Source organism: Alosa sapidissima, chromosome 3 (assembly GCF_018492685.1).
Source record: "Alosa sapidissima isolate fAloSap1 chromosome 3, fAloSap1.pri, whole genome shotgun sequence".
Taxonomy (NCBI): domain Eukaryota; kingdom Metazoa; phylum Chordata; class Actinopteri; order Clupeiformes; family Clupeidae; genus Alosa; species Alosa sapidissima.
Genome location: NC_055959.1, coordinates 29,231,455 through 29,251,070, shown reverse-complemented (window position 1 = coordinate 29,251,070; position 19,616 = coordinate 29,231,455).

Below are 19,616 nucleotides of genomic sequence, written 5' to 3'. Positions count from 1 at the left end.
GTGTGTGTGTGTGTGTGTGTGTGTGTGTGTGTGTGTACGTGTGTGCATGGGTCCACTAGGCCTGAATATGTCCTAAGGCTTGTGATTAGTGAAAGCAGCATTGATGAAAAAAAGTGAGGGGGGAAAAGGGAGGAAGAGAGAGAGAGTCAATTGGCAGGAGAGTTGAAAAATAGTGGACATAGAAATACAATCCAGTGTCACACAGATACTCACAAATAGTCAGTGAATGGTCTATTTCCAATATCACTCGAACTAAATCCATTTCGTCGTGTTTTTTCAGGAAAAAGTTCTATCCTTTTGTTTTCCCCTCCCCACCCAGGGGGCATTTAATTGATTGGCCAGTTATAGAATCCATTGTAGGCTATAATAACTGAGGTAAAAAAAGCAGGCCCCAGTCCTCAGATGATTTCTCTCTCATTACATCTACTGACTATCTGAGGATGTTTGTTCCATTTCTATAGTTATCTGCCCTAACAACCTGCTTATTGGAAATGCTGTTGCAGATACACAGCCTTATGGCTCAATAACCTCTAGTCAGCCTCCTCTGTGTGCAGTGCAGAAGGATGCAGTGGAATAACTAGTAATCATTGGGACAGATTCCTTAACTCATTACTGTATGAGCTCTCATTACTAAGGTTTGACATGACATTATATAAGCATTTGTATTTGTCATTTATATACAAATCTGTAAAAACTACAAATTTTTTATATTGTCAAATTTCGAATCTTTGAAGAGCACGATTTTTTAGTGGCAAAATGCACATATGGAATTAGTCTTAGAAACTGGCTAAAATGTTTCCTTTTGACTGTGCAAATGTTTTTCTAAACACTGTGGCAGATCGGGGAGGTTTCAGAACCTTCCACCCCGAGAATCAATGCAATCAATTCCTCCCCACCGATTGTTTGTTATTTTTTCTGCTGACCACACTTCAAGGATTAATATTTGATTAGCCTTTAGGAGAGGAGGAAAGTACTTATTAACCTTATTTGTCAATCTGTCAGTGCCACTCTCTCTCGGTTGGACCTTGCTGCAGGGAGAAAACGGCTGAGAAGGAGGGGAGCGAGGAGGGGGGTGGGGTGGGTTGTGGTGTGGGGGTTGTTTTAATTTCCTCAACTGCCTGTCTCTCTGGGTAGTTCCCCCGTAATTAGCCACTTGGGCTAACATGCAATCATACCACGGTGTCATTTTTCCAGCACTGTAATCTGATCATTTAAAACTCTATCCTCCAATGAGGTATCAGGACAACAAATTGAATGTATATATTAAATTAGCTCGAAGCAGATTATGGAAATGATCATAATATGTAAACTGGATATGAAGAAATCCTCTCGCTCTAAGTGAAAACAGCGGAATAGCAATAAATAAAAGATATTTCAAGCATCACTTCCTGCAGTAATAGTATGCTTCCTGTGGTGCCATCTCAGCCTCATATTGAAGTCGTTCCTAGTGACATCCCCTCTGATCATTTAGTATGTATAGCAAGCTGCTAACTAAACACACTCCCTCATCCTCACTCTCGGTGCCTGTTGTTCATTAATATAACATAGAGGCCCTGCTGTCTGCGCCAGATCAAAGTGATGTGGAGTAGGGAATCTACATTGATCCCGGCTGATGAGTAAATCTGGGGCCCACACACTGCGCAGACACCGCTCCCGCCTGCCACCCACCCTTAGGTCCCCGCTGAGGGGAAATCAGCCGCTTCCGTGGCTCCAGTCAGCGCTAATGCCGCACACTCCGTGAGGAGCAAATCATTTTGTTTACAGTTATTGTAGTAATGTTTTTGTTTTTGGTGTCTCTGTTGGTTGGGCCTCGCTTCATCCAATCCGCCAATCCTGATGAAGGCTGGAGCAGAAATGTCGGTTGTAAATAAATAAAGGGAGCGGCTACTCTCTCTCTCTATTCCCTTTTTTCTAACATCTAGGTAAATTGAACTTTTAAGCGTAGTGGTGATGCGCCAGCGGTCCATTATAGACTAATTATATGCATTTGTGCCATCCAGATACTCATTTCATGACATATTTTGAACTGTGGATGGGTTTTAGTTATTAGTACCATGGTTATGAGCTCATCTGAAGCATAGTGTATGTTACAATCCAGGTCATTTTCATTAGGTTGCTAATGCAAAAAGGCAATGTATTTCATTTCCCCTATTTGAACATTGATAAGTAAGGTTCCACACTAGACCTACCTCATTTTTCATTAGTCATTTTAATTAAGTCTTCTGCACAACACAGAAATTGACTGTTTGTATAATTGTTCATTATGGGTCTTGTTTTCCCACAATGGATAGATTAAAAAATCCCTAAATGGAAGAATTTAAGAAATGATTAGCCTTTTCATCCCTAATATATAATTGCTTACTGCTGGAACAGGGACAAAGAAAGAGTACAAGGGGTGTGCGTGAGTAATGCATATTGAAACCGCTGCTATGACGAAGCTTTAAAAAAAATTGACATCAGATAAAAACAAAATATGGATTTTCACAAATAGCTTCCGCTGTGCTTCCTCTTAATGACTAAAGAAGAGCTTTTTACCAACAAATACTGGGCACACGGCTGCCATAAGATGCCACCGGTGAGTGTGTTAATTAAACAGCCGAAAGAGGAGAAAATGGACCAAATTAATGAAATCCGCTCCCGCTGTATGGAAAACACATTACTCTTCACTCACTGCTACCTACATTTATTAAATACAATTAATGTGATTCAGGGGTGCCCATGTGCCAGCTTCCACTTGAGTGTGTGTGTAGTCAGGAGTGTATGCGTGTGTACGCCTGTGTGTGTGTAGTCAGGAGTGTATGCATGTGTATGCCTGTGTGTGTGTGTGTGTGTGTGTGTGTGTGTGTGTCTGTGTCGTTTGTTTTATTGTTTCAACTCCAAATCTACTCCTGCTTTTGTTGGAGCTGGAGGGTGCGTTGGAAATGGCAGCGATAACCTGTGACGAGGCCCTGGTGCACACTGCACACACCCAAACAGCACCTCCTGTCTGCGGCACAGCACAGCGTAGCGCAGCACTGACTTTATCTGGGATCACGGAGCCTCGCGCTACTGTGGCTCTCGCTTTCACCAGCGTCCCACAGTCAGCCGTGTTAATTACAGATCCTTTGATGTGATAGAAGGCGGCCCTGTTGAGATTGATTACTCTTTGAGCTAAGTTGTCTACCAATTACTTAGACAATTAGCCAACTAATTAAAATACTTACCCGCTGCATTTGAAAGGGAAGAGGAGTGGAGCCATGAGCCTCTCCCTTGACATGCGAGCTGCCAAAGATTCACCCGAATCACTCGCTCTACATTTTCCCCCTTTATCCCACTTTCTCACAACGTCTCTCTCTCTCTCTCTCTCTCTCTCTCTCTCTCTCTCTCTCCCTCGCTCTCATGTTGCGCTAAACCCCCTCTCCTCTCTTCCTCATACGCCTTCTTTCTTTCTCTCTCTCTCCCTCTCTCTCTCTCTCTCTCTCTCTCCCTCGCTCTCATGTTGCGCTAAACCCCCTCTCCTCTCTTCCTCATACGCCTTCTTTCTTTCTCTCTCTCTCTCTCTCTCTTGTTGCCCTTAACCCCCCCCCTTCCTCTAATCTGCACCCGCCTTCTTGCTCTATCACTCTCTCTCAATCTCTCTCTCTGTCTATCTACATTGGCAGAGAGGAGATGTAGGTTAACACACTGAGTGTGGGAGTAAGCAGACAGGGATGACCCCGGTAGCTGTCAGGCCACTCGTCTGGCCCCTCGCCCTCCTCCGTGAGCGGGACGAGCATCTGGGAGTGACAGGCTTAGAGCCGTGTTATTTCCTCTCCCTGATTGTCTCTGTGTGGCGGCGGCGCACAGCGCTAAACTTTAGCAGCAGGCTGTGGGATGAAGAGGTTAAGCAGAGGTGATCATCACAGGGCAGGGTCCAGGGGCTCCGGTAATAACACCGTGTCCGCCTCACATAGTGCACTCTCCAAGAAAATCCTGCCTGCGCTCGTGTTTGTCCTCTTCTCGCGCTCTCTCTTTCTTCTCACACAGAAATCAAAGAAGTATCTCCCATTGTTTTTGTGACTGTGTCTAGCCTTTGTCTTATATACACGGAATATGATTTGATGAAGGGGTGAAGTCACTGGTCATTTCATCATTTGTCCGAGTATTAACACAATTATATAGGGTTTCACAAATAACACACTTATCGTGTATAGGGATGTCTGTATGTATGTGTGTATGTGTTGTTCCTGAATTCAATTAAACAGTTGCTAAATGCTTGTTAAGTGCACCCTGAGTCATGCACTTGTTCAGCACGGCATGCTTTATGTTTTATTGATTGGCTTATTTATGTGAAATACATTTGCCTGTTTCTTTCTATTATGGTGTCATGGCCGCTCTCCGGCGCTTTGATGGGATTGTCAGGCGGGCGGGGATGGTGTAGGCACGGCTGATTGAAGTTGCCAGGGCAGCTCAGATCGAAAAGGGCCCCATCTGATTAGGAAGGGTATGAACTCTAAGCGATCAAACCCTTCAGCTTCATCCTCTAATCACAGGCAATATAAAACAATCTAAGCACCACTTAACCTGAACAGGAACGCAGTTATGGCTTTGCAAGCCCTGTCTCCATTAATCAATTGGACTCAGTGTCTGGAGAGCAGGGGATGCAAATGCATGGTAATGCCCCCCTTCCTAGTCCTCCTCCCCTCATCTCCACTCCTCCTCTCCTCCTCCTCCCCCACTCCTTTCCTCCTCTTTTCTCCCTCACTTAGGTGCCCCGGCCGTGTTGATCCCCTCAGAATCTCCGCCGTTCCCCTTAATAGAGGTATCAGCACGCTGGAATTTCCTTTGCCTCTCACAATCCAAGGCCACAGAGAGAGATGAGGAGGGGGGGGGGGGGGGGGGGGGGGGGGTGCGAGAGGTGGGGGGAAAAGAGACCTTTCAAAATGATTCCAGTGCAGAATGAGCCCTGAAGTGGTTGTGATTTGTTTGGCCTGGAAATGACCATTACCTCCCCTCCCCTTTCCTTTTTTCTCTTTTGTGTGTTTTGTTGCGCCGGCAGAAGGGGAGGGGAGGGGTGGTGGTGGTGGTGGTGGTGGTGGGGGGTGGCGGGGTTGTTGGTGTCAAAGCGGAGGCCCCTAATGAGGCAGGGCAGGGCCTGGGAGATGGGACTAGCAGACAGTCTGCTCCACTCCGCTCCCCTCTCCTCTCCCGGCCACCGGAGCCTACTTGCCAGCCTCCCTGCTGGTCGGCGGGACTGAGGGAGTCACTCCAAATGGCCAGTGCCCCCCCCCCCCCACTGTCCCCCTGGCCCCTCACCCCACCCAACCCCTCAAACAACAATCGCGGGCCCCACTCAGCGTGTCTGATGAGAGGGAGGTTTGGAGACGTAAACAAAGACAAAAAAAAAACAGCAACAGCTACGCTCCCGTCACCCGAGCAGAGGGACACTGGCACACAACATTTCCAGGTGCCTTTTCTGCCCTGCCGCTCGCCTCAGTGTGGAGGAGTTTTAGCCGCGGCCGTTACGTCGGGGCCAGGGTTGTTTCCAGTGTCAGCACGGGTGTGATTAATGACCACGGATGGCCACCTCCTGCTGAACAGAGCGCACAGTCTAGACTAGATTACCTCTAAAAACCTCACCTCTCACTACCTCTCCCTCCCTCCCTCCATCCTGCCCTGGGAAAAGAGGCTCATCTTAGCCCCTCGTCAGAATCAGTGGCCTCCGGCCTGCCGAGTTGTGAAAATATTTTTTCGGACCTTCAAAACGAGGAATAGTTGTAATTGATTTTTCCCCGACACGGGGCAACAAGGAGAAGTGAGATATAACAGATGTAAAAGAGGACAATTCATCAATTCCTCCTCGCACTCGGAGGCCAAGCACCTCGGGGACACTCATTTTTCCTCATTAGTGTAAAAAATTCAAAAGTGCTGATTTAGTGGAGCTGCACGACAGTAAGGCATGCGGTAGAATTAGACTGGGGCTTCGGTCCAGGCTAGATAAAAAGAATGAACGTGCGGTTTAATGTAGGCATCGTGCACACCAAAGACAGGGTCATAAAAAATAGATGTTTTTTGTTCCGACTACGCTGGTAACGTAAATCCAGGAATTCTGCGCTGATCTAAGCTCGTTTGCCACCAGAAACACTGAGGCTATTTATCACGCGGCGATGGAGAGCGTTATGACAGTCAAAATACGTTAAGAGCCGTGATTTATTGAGTTAAGAAACAACATGTCTGCGAGGCTGTCAGCGGTGTCTCCCAAATTGTCCCTCAAATCTTCCAGACCTCTAGTGGAACGGGATCCGAAGGCCCCTCTCCTGAGTAATGGAAAAAAACTAGGTTCCCTTTTTACACACAATGCATTATTAAGTACAACATTGTAATGAGAGCGCGGGACTACGAATTGTTTCCAGGGGACCGCTATCCCCGATCTTTCAATAAGGAGGCCACGGCGCGAGCTGTGTACTGCCTCGCGTGACCTTTACCATCAAAAGCTTATTCTTATTTCCAATTCCCTACGAGCGTCACAAACAACCGGGTCCTGCTGGGGGACTGAGGCACTCACATTAAATCATTTGTCCAATTTGCTATTGTTTCGTCCCTGTCAGGATAATTTGCTTTGGGTTCCTCTGTAATGCCTTGGGTTTTAAGGCAGTCCCCATGAGAGGCATCTTGCACAGAGTGTGCCCTAGATAGCCTGTTTATCAACTATCCTGTGCTCTGTCAAGTTGACTTTTCCCGACTCAGGACGTACAGATGAAATGTACAGCCTTCAGTATCGTGGGTTGTTGTGGGTGTCTCCTGTGGACTACCCCCGCTGACCACCACTGAGGCCTGCTTACATGTGGTCTTAATTTGGAGCGAGGCTAGTGCCGGGGCTGGAATGAGGTTCTCCACCATGGCAGATAAAGATGAATCATTATTGCCCTGCGAGCTAGACTGATGGCTTCATCTTGGCCATCTCTCTCTCGAATATCCAATAATAGAGCAAGGTGACTGCTGGATCATTGGCTTTTATGGGAGGCCTTTTTGGGCAAGCTAATTAATTTAATGTATTGTTACTTTCTCTCCTAGGAGGAAGTCATTGTCTACCTATGGAAGAAGACACCAGGGATCCTTTACAATGTGGTATGAATCGAATTAATTTCACCCCCATACGCTACAATCACCTATAGCCTGTACCCTAAACTGCCCTAATGCTTAAGACCAAAGTGCATCAATCCTAATATGGATTTAAACATCCCCACTAGAAAAAATGGAAATTCTGAGGTTCCATACAGGTGTAAATATGCTGTAAGTACACTAATGCGATAGTGGCAAATAAAGACACTGTAGGTGTCTGCTCTTTTTGAATGGAGAAAGAGAAATGGCAAATTGATTTCCAATGAAAATGTGTTATAGTACCTGTCCTGCTAGAGGTTAGGGGCTTAACAATTGGCGTCATATTTTGACGTCCCGGCGGCCGGGAGCTCATTAATCACCTTGTGAACTCAGTCATTTTCTGCCTCGTGGGTTCACTAGTCACATGAGTAATAGACAGCGGCCATGCAAGCTGGACGGCTCCCTGACAGCTCCGTCTGGCCTCCCCAAAACATAAGGCATGCTCTCTCTCTCTCTCTCTCTCTCTCTCTCTCTCTCTCTCTCTCTCTCTCTCTTTCCCCCTCTCTCTCCCCCAGTATGGACGCAGACGATGGCAAGAGCAAGGGGGGTTAGACGGAAGTGTGTGGGGGTGGTGTTGGGGGTTGCAGAGGGGGTAGAGATGGGGGAGGGCAGGAGGAGGAGGAGAAAGACAGAGAGAGAGAGAGAGGGGAGAGAGAGAGAGAGAGAGAGAGAGAGAGAGAGAGAGAGTTGGGAAAAATCAGTCGTCTTTGTCATTAATAATGATGAAGTGTTGAAGCCCCCTCTCCTCCTTCGTCTTTAGCGGCTTCGTGTGTCATGCTTCCTCAATTAATTGCTTGTGTTTCCAAATGTATCTTGCCACATTATCTTGTTCTATCTTTTGATTGCGCGCGCTTAATCCTTATCGTAATTGACTGTGTTGCGTGCCGCCACTGGGCCAATCATGTCTCATACCAAATTAGGCTTAAAATTGTTTTGCTGTGCTTTCTGCCTTTTTTTGATGCCGCTCTCTCTCTCTCTCTCTCTTAGCCACGAGTTTTAATATTATCGCAGACCCAATTACATGCCTTCGCACTGGATAATCCAAAAGAGAACAAAATAAATAAAGTATCAACACCTCTGTGCTGCCGTGATGCTTTTTTGTGCACTCCTCTGTTTTTGCACCTTCTATCATAATAAGCATGCTCTACATCCAACATGATACCATGTTATATATGGTGTCATAAGTCACAGAAATGGCACAGTAGACAAAGCCAGTGAAAGAGTAATGGCGCAAATCATTAGCATGAATGGGAGGCTGGTTAATGGGGCACCGGCTCTGTTATTGCTTGGGCTGTTGAGGCATTGCTCTTGCAATAATGGGTGAAAAAAAGACCTTGCACACGTGGGTGTATGTGTGTGTGTGTGTGTATGTGTGTGTATGTGTGTGTGTGTGTGTGTGTGTGTGTGTGTGTGTGTGTGTGTGTGTGTGTCTGGGTGTGTATCTTTGTATATACCGTGGAAGGCATTTACTATTCACACAAGGCGTTTCCCCATGTACATACACACTCACACACAAGAGAGGGAGAGGCAATGAAGGTTAACCGTCATACCCATCACAATCAATCAGTGGTCCCCTCGTCCCATTCCTCAGTAAGACACAAATCACCCTAAAGAAAGGAGATGCACCGCCACCACCCTGGAGTGTGTGTCTGCAGAGCGGCTCGCTGTGATTGCTTGGTCCCCACCCTCAGCCGACGACAAAAAAAATCTACTCCCTCCGCTGGAGATATTGAACTAGACAGGACAATAGATAAATGTTAGCATTTGGGAAGTGTTAATCCGTGACATGGAGGCACTGCAGCGGTATGACACGACGCTACATGGGGGGGGTTTCCATTTAGCGCGGCTGAGCTAGGTGTGTATTTATGGACAAGGGCTGGAGGCTCCTGTTCCTGGGCAAGTAACGATAAAAACAACAACAATAACAACAGCAACAAAACACTTGGATGTTTTATCACGGCATAGATGGCGGTGATTCCAGGGCCAGGCCTCGTCCCCATTAGTCCATGTTACCTCGTCCTGTCCACTACCCATGAAGCCAAGAGGGGGGCCTCCTAAATATAGCTCAATGGACTCTTCTCACAGATGAATACCCATCATAAGGCAGGGTTCTGCTGCCACCCCCCACAAACCCCAACCCCCTCCCTGCCCAGTGCCCACTAGCACAGACCGCACATCTCTGTGTCCATTTTTGTCCATCCAGTGTCCATTTTTAACACTTTCTAGTTGGGACACACGCATACAAACACACACACACACACACACACACACACACACACACACACACACACACACACACACACACACACACGCATACATACACACACACACACACACACACACACACACACACACACACACACACACACACAAAAGGACTCGGTGGCTTTATGATGCAGAGGCCACGGAGGGTCCCTCCACTCTTTTTATGTGGCTGCAGACCAGCAGCATATTGTCAGCTCAGCTGGCACGGGTGCCCAAAACTCAACACATCTTTTTTTCATGAGCAAGTGGTTGGTTGACTGCTGCGGTGGGGGACTGGGGGTGGGGTGGGGTGGGGGACGGGTGCTGGAGCAATTATTATGCTGTGTTTATTCTCTTATTGGTATGGTAGGGCTGTTTGAGGGGGAGGGGTAGTCCTTCAGTTTCTAAAAAATATTGACTACAATTCAATACTGAGCACTACTGTTTGAATGTTTTGTTTGTTTTGTTTTGCAGGTGTGTGTGTGTGTGTGTGGGGGGGGGTTGGATGGTTGGGGAGTGGTGGAGGGGGCTGGTTATCGGGCTGTGGTGATAGCATTTTGGACGGTCTTGAAAAGGTGGCAGCTATACGCCAGTGCAGTGTCTCAGCAGAGGCATTGTCACAGACAATGTTTGCCTTGTTAATTAAATTTCTCCTCCTCGGCAAATGAGGTCATGTGCTGCCATGGGTGTAATGTCTCTCTCATGTATAACAAAGGGAACACAGGGTGCCCAGGAATCTTAACTGAAACAATCACAGATAAATCTCTTTATTTGTTGGAGGATCTGTGTTTTTCCTGGGTGCATCGCCACGACGGCGATATTTGATGTGCAGTGAGTGGGTTTTTTATTACTTCAATTTTACAGACAGTTGGGATTAATGACAGCCTCCATAGCTCCTAGGAAGAGCCTCGCAATAATGCCGGGGCTTTCTCTCTCTCTCTCTGTTTTTCTCTCTCTCTCTTACTCCCTCTCTCTCTCTACCTCTCCTAACCTCTGCCAGGCTGGATGAGTGTGTTTGCACTGGAGTCACTCCACCACGATAGCCGGATTGCAACAGTTCACCATTTAAAATGTCCTTCATACTGATTAATGTCATATTGACTTGTGCAGTATCTCGCGACTGCTCCTCTTATTGTTTCCGGAAACCATGGCTGAGTTGGTTATAAGAAAGGGGCCTGCCTCGTTCTATCATGCTTTTATCAATGGAAATTTCAACTTGAGACGACACGGCAACACTGATAATAGCGCACTATTATTGAATGATTCAACAGAACAAGCCCAAGTTCCCGATTTTATGAGACTTCGGAGCATCATAGCCTGGGAGTCTTGTTTACAAAGGCCTCTTTCCATCATCATTCAACAAAAAAACTTAAATCTTAGCCCTTTAAACTGCAAAAGAAAGTTATTTTTTGGTCTCGCCTGAAAAGCTCACTTGACTTATCTCTCGGAGCCTCGCTCTCGACAGAGTAAAAGCACTTGTCCAATTAAAAATAATGGGAAAGTATTTTCTCCATTTCTTTATCCAGCAGTTCTCCGCTTTTGTTAAAGAACATTTCAAGTTTAAATGAAATCAAAGGTTTGCATGGAGCTGCTGTTCAGCATACATACTTTCACAAATCCCTTTTCCTGCCTTACGCAGATATGATAATGTAACTTTGAGAGGACTGCTGGCCTGTGTGTACGTTTAATTGCTTTAAATTCACTGAGACTGATAGCATTATGGTACGCTCTCAATAGATGAGCTTCGAGAGAAAAAAAAAGACAAAACTGAGCAAATTAGGTGATTTTTTTTCTGCTTGCACCAATCATTGCTAAACCACAGATCCAAAAACAAACACAGTCTTTTTCCACATCACCCAGAATATCATAAGGACGTGTAATGGCACACCATTTGAAGTGAGATTAGATACAGGTGTGGAGTTAAGCTCAAATTAAACCATTCTGTGTGCGCCGGGGATAAGGGAATGAGATCTGTAACAATGCTATTACAAATTGTGCTGAATTAAGTTACCTATGTGTTAGTTGGTCACACGTAGAGGGACTATTTAAAAACCACACATGGAGAAATGAACTGTCACTGCCTTAAACACACAACATGTATGGGTGGGAATGTGTTCACATGTCTGTATTTTAATGTTTTATTCATGAGGGCTACCAGTCATCTCACATAGAGGAACTGAAGTGCTAGGTCTCTCAAATCTCCTTTGTATGCAGGAGTGTGTATGTGTGTGTGTGTGTGTTTGTTGTTAATACACATTTGTACTTATATGTACCTGTATGCATGTGTGTGTGAGTGTGTATGTATGTATGTATGCAAGTCTGTATGTATGTCTGTGCATTATGTTTATACACATAGTACATGATAGATATATTATATGTATGTGTATGTACTTGTGTATGTACTACACATGTGTGTGTGTGTGTGTGTGTGTGTGTGTGTGTGTGTGTGTGTGTGTGTGTGTGTGTGCGTGTGTACTACACACGTGTGTGTGTGTGTGTGTGTGTGCTGCCTGTGTCCAGGCTGTCTCTGCTGCTCGGCGGCGACTCAGGCAGGGCAGATTAAAGGGACCGATAGGAAATCTCTAATAAATTTGCATTAACACATTGTAGAAAGCTGCCACTGATTGCCTGGCTGAGACCCCGTGGCTCGCGGTGCCTTCCGCCACTCCTGTATGCCGGCCAGATGGCCACTTCAGAATGAGATTGACACACCATTTCAAACTGATTTCACGCGTGCTCTCTGGAGGGAGAGACAGACCACAAGCCCCGTCGGGAATCGGGATTACAAAATAGCCAATTAAAAGGGAAAGTGGCGAAATCTTGGCCTGATAAGGTGGAGATTAAATCAGTTATAGTTTATTAGGCAAAATTAGATATTAGAGTCCACACCTCTCCAAACAGATTTCCATTACCGCCACTCTGAGCTTTTATCTGTGTCTCTCCATCTGATAATGTGGACTCCTGTAATTATGTGACTCTAGAAAACACTATGTGCCTGGCCCTAGTTGGAAATGCATTCAGCTGCACATTTCGTTTTTGCATTTACTTATTTTAATGAGCTGTTTGTTGTTTTGAGGAAAAATCTCTTCTTGGAAATGGGGCCACTCTGAATATTTATATATTTATATTATTACTTGTGTGCAGTATATGTTCATATTTATAGTTGTTATCTTATGTATAGATACCTCCAAAAATGCATTAGTGTCGGCAAAATTAGGTGTTTGCCATAATCTCTAAGTAACATGGCAAAAATGTCCAAAGGTGTCAATCATCCAATCTGGTGCCCAAATTGCGAGGCAGAGCCCCATGAACCACCCCCCCCCCCCCCCCCCCCCCCCACCCCACCCCACCCCCCTTCCCGCACACACACACACACACACACACACACACTGTGCTGGTGCTGGGCTTGGGTGTGCCACTGACTGGGTCATCTGCTCCCTACATGGGGTAATTACGGCTGGAGGGACGGGGTGGAGAAACAGATGTGGGGACTCCGCGAGTGGTGGGAGTTCTGAGCCGTCTCCTCCTCCTGCTCCTGCTCCTCCTCCTCCTGCTCCCCCGGTCCAGGCTGGAGTCCCCTGTGGCCCTGGGGTGCGGCCCAGTGCAGCGCTCGCTCCTCCTGCTCTCCCTCCCGCTCCCCTGGCATCTGTGCTGCACCTGTGGACAGAGCACAACACCGGGCCCTCCTTTCTCTCTCTTTCTCACCATCTCTTCCCCTCTCTTTCTCTCTCTTTCTCACCATCTCTTCCCCTCTCTTTCTCTCTCTTTCTCTCTCTTTCTCACCATCTCTTCCCCTCTCTTTCTCTCTCTTTCTCTCTCTTTCTCACCATCTCTTCCCCTCTCTTTCTCTCTCTTTCTCACCATCTCTTCCCCTCTCTTTCTCTCTCTTTCTCTCTCTTTCTCACCATCTCTTCCCCTCTCTTTCTCTCTCTTTCTCTCTCTTTCTCACCATCTCTTCCCCTCTCTTTCTCTCTCTTTCTCACCATCTCTTCCCCTCTCTTTTTCTCTCTTTCTCTCTCTTTCTCACCATCTCTTCCCCTCTCTTTTTCTCTCTTTCTCTCTCTTTCTCATCATCTCTTCCTCTCTTTCTCTCTTTCTCTCTCTTTCTCACCATCTCTTCCTCTCTCTCATACACTTTTTCACTCTGCTGGCTAGGCCCTGAACATCAGATGTCTCCATGTGAAATGGACAGGCCATCTCTCTCTCTCTCTCTCTCTCTCTCTCTTCCCTAGGTCAGTCAGGTTCGTGAGAAAGCGTGCTGCCGGCCCTTCTCACCTTCGTCACCCACGGCCGTCTCGCTGACATTAAAGGCTTCCTCAGCTGGTCCACGGACGATGCGCTGCCTGAGGTGTCCCTCTGACCCCGGAGCCGATACGCCCGCCCCACCAGCCCCCGACCCCCGTCGTCAATCTCACACGAAACCCAAAACCAACCCCCCACCACAAGTCCCTTCTCACCCCACTCAAGCACAGCTTTCTCAGGGACGGAGACGGTGGTGGAGGTGGTGCCTGGCCGCCAGGTCTCATCTCTGAGATGCCAAAGAAGGCATCTGGAGTATGCCAAAGGCATGTGGAGAAACAAGGCCAAGACACGATGGCACTCAGTTCCTCAGTGAGTGGAACATACTGGGTCCGCCTCTTAGCCATAAGGCTTCAGTTGGATGTGGCAAAGTTAGAGGGGGAAAAAAATAAAAAAGCGTGAGACACAGTGTGTTGATATGCTCGCCACACTCTGCATTCGTTTCCATTTGAGTGGACAATCTTATTTTCATCCTCTAATGAGCTTTTCGGTGTGGCTAGTTCTCGTCGTTTGGGTGTTGGAACATGAGGAGGAGATGGCGAGGAGCATCGGTTACTACTTGCAGTATCCTGGCAACGCCTCGCACAAACATATTAATCACCCACCAATTAATAACTCTCTCTCTCTCTCTCTCTCTCTCTCTCTCTCTCTCTCTCTCTCTCTCTCTCTCTCTCTCTCTCTCTCTCGCCCAGACTGTTCAAACTCAACACTGGGCCTGGGGTCCTCCCTGGGTCTTCATCTGTTATGGACCCACGTTGGCGTCAATCTGCATGTCATCTCCTCCATCACTCTCGCAGCATATGCAATGATGAAGCCACTCACAGTCCTGGCACACCCATATGTCTCACACACGGGGTAAGAAAAAAACCCCATGGCATTTGTTTTGGGCAATCTGCTGCTGAAGGCTCAGTCAATGTAAAGATAATAGGATTCTTGGGGAAAGAGAAAGGTGGGGGGGGGGGGGGGGGTGTGTGAAGCGGGCACGGCTCTCGTTTTGATTTCATTAGAAGGCAAAATTAGATGAAAGTCCCGATCTCAGAGGACGCTCCAGCAACGCCTCTGGCAAATTGACAGGCGTAATGCTGTTTGATTTGCCTGCAGAAACGAGAACAGCTGACCATCTCTAAACATATTCCTCAAACACAGATTGTTTAAGATTATTAAGGGACAGATGACACTACCAGCAGATCTGATGAAATGGGCTCAATACACTTGGAAGTACTTACTGTAATTTAGCAACTGTGTTCTCTTTTATGATTTTGTATCTGAGGTTATTGTTCACACTTACTCTTAACTGAGATTTGTACTTAGGTGTGTCACTTTTGAGTTTTATGTGACCTTTAAAGTTGTGAATAATATCAATAAAACACTGTGTGATGCTCAAGATGACACACTATTAAATATAAATATAAATATAAATGTTAATTATCAATATATCTTCTACTTTCCAGAGAATGAGTAGGTAAGACAATGATTCCTATTTGAATTTTCAAATATTAAGAAGACTAAAAATAATATGTGCACTTCTATCTGACTATCATTCATTTTATATGACATACCTTACAGTACTGTCTCTGTGGCCTCTAAAACAAATAAAAATGACATGACTTTAGTTTATAACTTATTTCACTAGAACTTAATTGGTGATCAAAGTCATTATAAATTACTAAGTTTAAACTGAGGCAGGCATTGTATCATGTTGAGAAGTTTGTACGTTTGCCTCAAACATCCTTAATGAGAGGACAGTTTCAAAGCATGTGTTGGTCAGTCATTAGCTTCATCTGCAACAGTCACCTACTTTTGCCATTTCATCTTCATTAATTGGGATTTTTTTTCAATTCTGAAACTCTTTGTTTTCTGGGATCTGGTTGGTTGCAGTAAAATAAACAAACACCTTGTAGACTCGGGTGCAAAGAAATACCAATTGTACGATCGGTGGTTGATTGCCATCTCAACACGGGTCCATATTACTGCATTCTCATTTCCCACATGAATGTGACATTTCTGCTCTTCATTTCATATTGGGAGCATCCGCCGCGCTATAAAAAAGAAATAGCGCAATAACGCCTCTATTTTGATTTTCACATTTGTATTTCATGGGCTACGGTGACTGGCGAGAGAGGAGCCAAAATAATGCCACGCATTAGTCACAGCATGCCTCTGCATGCGAGAGGAGACACTCTCCCTTGCACGTAATCTCCCCATCGGAGAGTTTGCTGTAAAAATGCCACCGTATACAAAATCACAGGGTGCTCAGACAACAATAATAATAAAGATTCAATAAACATCCCATTCTGTCCTTCAGAAACATCATGACATTAGAGAGCGGTGGGTGGGGTGGGGGTTTGGAGGTGGGAGAAGAATCCATGAGTTTCTCTCCAGATGGCCTAAGCAGTATTTCAAGCTAATAGCCCATACCGTGCACATTTGGCTTTTGATGAAGACAATTGTGCTTTCCCCACACAATTACAGGTCACGATTTGCTATCATATGCCCCCCCCCCCCCCTTTCACAAACACACACACACATACACATACACACACATACACATACACACACACACACACACACACACACACACACACACACACACACACACACACACACACACACACACACACACACTGAGAAACAGAGAGAGCAAGATAAACACACACACACACACACACACACACACACACATTTGTTTTCACATGGTGTTCCAGTGTGAGGGACTGTCAGGGTTTCCTGTAGCCAAGCGTGGCTGACAATCATACTTTATTGGGAATGGGAAAGTGACGCTTAATTGATTTTACAGTGATACCGATGGAGAGACAATGAATGTGCCATCAATTCAATCCGCTATTTAATGGTTCCAATTTAGCCTCTGTAAACGCTCACTAAACTAATTTCTCTGGGCGCAGCAATCTGAAAAGCTATCATATCTCTAATCTCCTTCTATATATTCATCAGGAAAAGGGAATTTAGCCAATTCCAAGGTCTGGAGATGATCTGTTAGCGCAGTGTAAATGTTTAGAACGCGCCGATCGAGTTCATTTATTGGGATATGAAAAGTTTTATTGGCAGGGTCAGTGGAGTGGAACTGTCGGATAATAGGCAGTTACCCAGAAGTCTTTGAAAGCTATGAAGCATAGAGATGTAGGGAATAAAATGCTGGGACATACCTTAATCGGAAGCTAAACTGAAATTCTGAAACAGCACGGCGGTTAGATTCCCACTGATAAAAGGTTCAGGGGCACCGGCGATTGCTATTCAACCATCTATTTATTTTCCTCTGTGTAAGCTCTTCAATTTTGGCCAAAACTGGGGTGCATTGAGCCGCGTATGCCAATGCAATGCGAGATGGAGATGGGGAAGCAATGGCCTTGACTTTTTTCCCATCAGAACACCTCACAAAAAGCCAATCATCATCGGATATGACTTTGACTCAGAGAAACCAAAGAGACACCATATGATAATATGGCTATTTTCCCCATATAAATCCACAATAGCCTTTTAAAGATCAGATCATTTCATTCTCGGCACAATATAGGACTGGCCAACATAATCACACATCTCCATCTCCAGGACACACACACACACACACACACACCCACACACACACACACACACACACACACACACACACACACACACACACACACACACACACACACACACACACACACACACACACAGGCCCACACAAATGTGTATCTATATATTCACACGGCACTATCTTCTCAAAGAAATAACATTGTGGCCACTGAAGTGAGTGTCACGGCCAGGTGTCGATAAAGGGGACGACAACACATTCTCCCCTGCATTTCTTGGCCACACATATGACTGTATCATTTGAGTAATGTTTGATTAGGAAGATTACCAAAAGGCCTGTGACAGTGACCTTTAATGACCACGGCTACTTGTGCCTGATACGTTACACGCGCAGGCTTCTTGTTTTGATTAAAACTCTGCCCGTGTACGTATGTATGTTTTTCCCCCTTCTCCCAATCCACGTATTTCCTCTGTGCTGTTGTTAAAGCTTGGCAACCTGGATCAATTTCCGATGGGAACCCAGTGTCCCCGGTTGCCGTTCAGTAACTATGGAGAAGTCCCTGTAGCTGGTCCCTGGAGTGGGGCTCCGGGGGGCCCAGCACACCCAATTCCCACCCCGCTGTTGTTTGTTTACTTCATGATGGACAAATCTGAATGAAGGTGTACAGACTCATTTGGTCTATTTGGGTGCGTAATGTGTCTCGATTCGGAAGAATGGATTAGAGACGCATCATTTGGTGTTCCCTGATACCCTAATCAAACCCAAAGGATTGCGTCGCACTTTCGCAAACAAGGTTTCCGTTCAGCGCAAGGCTCTAGACAAAGACAGCAGCAAACGGGTATTTTTTAGATGTAGATTAAGAGGCATCAGACGTTAAAGACACTGTGTGATGTTAAAGGCCCCAGATATCACACATTTCCCCCGAGACGCCAGGCTTTGAACTGTGTTTATGGGTGACGGTGTAAATGAGTGAAGGGACTGTTCGTGTCATACACTGTTGTTATGTCCACCCTGGGGTTCTCATAGGGTCCTGAAATAAAGCCGGTCCTCCCGAGACAAAGGTGTAAATATACCTGGTAAACCTGCCTCGCTGTCATAGAAACGATCCTCAACAGGCTATTTATCCGTTCGCAATGTCCAACACTTAAATAAATGTTGATGTGTAGCTCGTCTTATTTTTTTTTCACGTCAATACACTTGTCACTTGTCAAGCTCTTTTGGGGATTTTTCAGAGCTGTGTAGTCCAAGTAGCGCCTCGTTCCAAATGCATGTAATATGTGCCAGTTAGAATCTCACTCTTTTCGAAGGGTCTTACTGCTCACTGAAAAGTTGATGTGCAAAAAAAAAATGACATAGAATATGTAATAGCTTTAGTCTGAAACTGTTTCTGGTTTAATTTATTTTAAAGCATCAATATAATCCACTAAAATATCTTGTGGGATGCCTTGGTAATTTCAGACAGAGGTGCAAAAAAATTATATATATATATATTCTTATTTATAAATTGAAATGGGGAGTTAATAGGCTCTTCTTTCTTTTCGAGGGACATGATTAAAATATCCATTATGAGATCAGCTCTTTAGTTTCTGTGTTGTGGATTACTTTAATCTCGACAGCCTGATAAATTATGGAACTCTGCTCTCAATCTAACGAGGTAATTGCCTAAAAGATTCATTCTTCCATTCATTTCCAGTGCCATCCGAGCAGGCGGAATCTCATGGCGATGATCTCTTGGCTAGTTTAATTCTCCCCATCCTCTCCCTCTCCCTCTGCCTCCTTTATAGCAATGCTGTTTTTGCATAAGGTATTTTCATTTGACCTTAACCACATCGCTCCATCCGTCCGTCCCCCTCTCTCTCTGCCATGGACCTTGTTCGGGAGCCACTCGTCCATGTTTACACAACCTGGTTTGTGCAGGTTTATGTGTGCTAATGTGTCTTGGCAACTATCCTGTGTTGATTACAACCATGGCATTGGCGACGAGTTGAGCAGCGATGTCGCCAAATCTGGACGGCGCGACAAAACAAACAAGAGGGAAGAAAATGAGATGAGAAGAAAAAATCAGTCTAATCCCTTGCAAACAAGCATCCAGGGAAGCGCTTGGGTAAGATGTGGGGTAGTGAAGAGGGGTGAGGCGTGGTGTTAAACAGAGGCAGAGAGTGACCAGGGGAGCCGGGCTGAACCCAGATAAGGCCGATCATGCTGAAAATGACTCGCAGGTAAGACCCCTATCTCTGGATACCCAGCTAGAACAAGCCTTATCGACCTCCACCCCGATCAGGATCTTAAAGACCGACCTGCATGAATTCCCTGCGCAGTGGTATAAGACAGTGGAAGGGAAGTGGATACTTATTGCCTTTGATGTTTCAAGCTTACCGACCACTACCACCTCCTCCAATATCCTTATGTACTTTAACAT